The sequence below is a fragment of the Oryctolagus cuniculus genome, chromosome X (assembly GCF_964237555.1).
Source record: "Oryctolagus cuniculus chromosome X, mOryCun1.1, whole genome shotgun sequence".
Taxonomy (NCBI): Eukaryota; Metazoa; Chordata; class Mammalia; order Lagomorpha; family Leporidae; genus Oryctolagus; species Oryctolagus cuniculus.
In genome coordinates this window covers 29,479,947-29,483,614 of record NC_091453.1, presented here as the reverse complement: position 1 = coordinate 29,483,614, position 3,668 = coordinate 29,479,947, and the positions used below count along the sequence as shown (strand labels likewise).

The 3,668-nt window shown below is 47.4% G+C and overlaps 1 pseudogene; it reads right to left on the bottom strand.

Moving 5' to 3' along the window:
• Positions 1 to 828: 828 nt before the first annotated feature.
• On the bottom strand, positions 829 to 2,044 carry LOC100355232 (UV excision repair protein RAD23 homolog A pseudogene; annotated as a pseudogene).
• Between the last annotated feature and the right edge of the window lie 1,624 nt (positions 2,045 to 3,668).

Genomic DNA, 3,668 nt, shown 5'->3' with positions numbered 1-3,668 from the left:
GGAGCAGCCGGGACTCAAACCAGTGCTCATGTGGGGTGCCATGATTGCATATGATGGCTTAACCTGCTGTGCCACAACACCCAACCCCAACCACAGGCAGAGTTTTATTAAAAGCGGAAATTTTTCAGGATGATATGTGTCCTCACATGAATTCCTAAACACCTTTTCTGATCTATTTAATAAGCTATAATTGTCAGTTGAGTGTCATCTATGTATTCTAGGAACCTTTTGTCTTCCTTTCTCTTGGATGCAGGAACTTTAGATTTTATTTGGAGCAGGATTTTATTTATTTGTTTCTTAATACTTTATTCAGTTCAAAACCTTTATAAGAGGCATGGTTCTTTTCTGGGGTGGGGTGGCCTTGGCCTCCAGAGCTGATGTTACCCCTTCCCTAGACTGGAAGCCAAGGCCAGACTGGGGAGGGAGGCCTTAGATCTCTCAGGGATCACTCCAGATGGAAAGATTTGGGCCACTCCAATGGAGGGCCAAAGTTTGGGGCTTCAGCTTCCCCTCCTTCTGGAAGAGGGCAAGGCAGGAGGGTCCTCAGGGGCTCTTTGGAAGATGGGGAAGCAAGCATTCACGTCTCCATCTGGCTGCAGGGAACTGGGACAGAGGCCAAAAGGGATCTATCTGTTGCCTCCGGGTCTTGCCAGCAACTTTGCGCAGACTGGGCTGTAGAGGAGGATGGGGACAGCTGTTGGGCCCAGGTCTTCTTAGATTGAGAAGTAACGAGGACCACTTGGGGAAGGTAGGAAGCTGGGGTATTTGGGTTTTTTCTTAAGGTCTTAAATTATTTTCCTACTTATTAAATAAACACAACTATACATATGCATTTTTTCTTTTATTAATGTTTCCACAAGCAGGAAATGGGGTGTGGACAGTGGGCCACCTCGCTTCTTGACATCACTTTCCATCAAAGTTATGACTTAGGAAAGTGCAGAATTGGTCTCCTCCTGACTCCTGGTGTTATTTGTCGTCAAAATTTTGACTCAGGAGGAGACTGACAGCCAAATTCTCATTTTTTTCACATGCGAAGTAGGCCTCGATGACCAGGCTCTCGGGGAAACCCAGGGCCTTCAGCTTTTCTATAGCTTCCTTCTCCTGTCTTGTCACGTGGATGTAGTTGATTTGTGGGGTCTCTTCGTTTGTGGCACCCACTTCCTCCTCCATGTCTGTGATGTTTGCCAGCTCCCTGGGGGGTTCGTTGAGCATTTGATGGAAGTGCTCCTCATGCTGACTCATTTCTTCAGGGTCCTCCTGGTCCAGCTGCTGGAGAATGCTGGGCAGCAGTCCCATGTTCTGCTGAATCCCCTGCCGCATGTTTTGGAACTGGGCCTGATCACGCAGGAACTCCAGGGTGGTGGATCTTGCTGCCTCTGCCACTGGCTGTTCGGACATCCGGCACTCTTGGATGGAAAGGAGTTCAGGCTCGGGGCTTGAAGGAATTCCCGTGAGCAGATATTCAACGGCTCGGTGTGGGTTGTTGTAGCTAGCACTCAGGGCTGCCAGGACCGGCTCTCTCTTGTAGCCCATGGACATTAGTTCCGACACCATGGCCTCATACTCAGAGCCCATTACTAGTGTAGAGGCCGCATCTTCCTTTCGCTCATTGTTACCGGAAGAACGCACAGAGTCTGACCTACTTCCTGAAGATGTTGTGAGGTCTGACTCCTCTGATGGACGCATGTCCTTCCTGGAGTTCCGTGGGGACTGGGACATGTTGGTGGTACAGGCTGCTGGGAAGGATGAAGAATACCCCAGAGTGGAGCGGCAGCGACGGAGGCCTCTGGTGGCGGTGAGAAACTGGCCCGACTAAGCCTTGGTCACCATGACGACCATAAAGTCGACGTAACAGTCCCTGATGGAAACGTCATCATTCAGGGCCTTGCCGGCCTAGATGAGTTCCTGTCCAGGCAAGGGGAAAAGCATCACAGCCCCTCCTGGCATTTAGCTTCGGCTTTAGCACCTTTAAGGTCTCTTCAGGCTCCAATCATATCTTGAAGGTCTGCTACTGCAGTGTTTTCAGCGTGGTGGTGACGGCCATGCTGCCGCCGCCACTAACACTGCCACCATCTGAGCACCAAACAGTGCCTCCTGGACCACAGTTTTAATTTCTCACTATTCTACTTTGCTCTCTCCAAGTCTCTGATTGTTGTGCTGCTGTTGATATTTTAATAAAGCATTTCTATCTGTCCTAAGAGCGTTATTACACAGCTGATGACCTAGTGAATAAAAAAGTCACTTAGTAACTCTCCCTTCCACAAGATTCTTCCAGCTTTACCACTAGACATTAAGCAGCTCCCCAAGAAATTCTTTTTTTTAATTTAAAGATTTATTTATTTATTTGAAGGGGAGACAGATACCTTCCATTGCTGGTTCACTTGCCAGATGGCTGCAATGGCTGGGTCTGGACCTGGCCAAAGCCAGAGGCCTGGAACTCCATCCTTGTCTCCCACGTGGGTGGCAGGATCCCAAGCATTTGGGTCATCTTCCCCTGCCTTCCCAAGAGCATTAACAGGGAGCTGAATGGGAAGTGGAGCAGCTGGGACTAGAAACAGCACTCATGTGGAATATATGCATTGCAGATGGCGAGTTAACCTGCTGTGCCACAATGTTGGCTCCCCCAAGCAATTCTTTTTTATTTTTTTTAAAGATTTATTTATTTATTTATTTGAAAGGTGGAGTTACAGAGAGGCAGAGGCAGAGGTAGAGCGAGAGAGAGATCTTCCATCTGGTGCTTCACTCCCCAAGGGGCTACAATGGCTGGAGCTGGGCCAATGTGAAGCCAGGAGCCAGGAACTTCTTTCGAGTTTCCCATATGAGCACAGGGGCCCAACGACTTGGGCCATCTTTTTCTTTCCCAGGCCATAACAGAGAGGTGGATTGGAAATGGAATAGCCGGGTCTCTAACCGGCACCCATATGGAATGCCTCCACTTTGGGTGGCAGTTTTACCCACTATACCACAGTGCCGGCCCTCAAGCAATTCTTTAAAAACACAGTATATGTAGGAGCCCACGTTGTAGTGTAGTGGGTTAAGCTGCAGTTTTCAGCACTAGTATCCCATACAGGTGCTGATTTGAATCTCAGCTGTTCCACTTCTCATCCAGCTCCTTGCTAATGTGCCTAGAAAAGCAGTAGATGATGGCCCAAGTACTTGGGTCTCTGCACTCACGTGGGAGACCCAGATGGAGTTCCGGGCTCCTGGATTTGGCCTGGCCCAACCCTGGCCATTGTGGCTATTTGGGGAATGAACCACTGGATGGAAGATTTCTCTATGTCTCTGTGACTCTGTCTTTCAAATAATTAAATAAATCTTTAAAAAATTATATTCATTTTTCTAAGAAACTCAGCTAGGAGAGAGGATTTTGAATGTTCCCAACAAAAGGAAATTATATTTAAGTTTGTAGATAAGCCAGTTACCCTGATCAGATCATTATACATTATATACATGTATGCAAATGTCACAAAGTACCTTGTAAACATGTACAATTACCAGGTGTGAATTAAGTAATTAAATACATAAGAAAATGAACATGTCTGTGAGCCCCCCAAATTCCTTTGAGTCCCTTTGTTATTCTTTCCTGTCTCTTCCCTGTGCCTAACTCCCAGGCAGCTACTCATCTGTTTGTGGTTAATTTAGATTAGCTTGCATTTTCTAGGGATTTA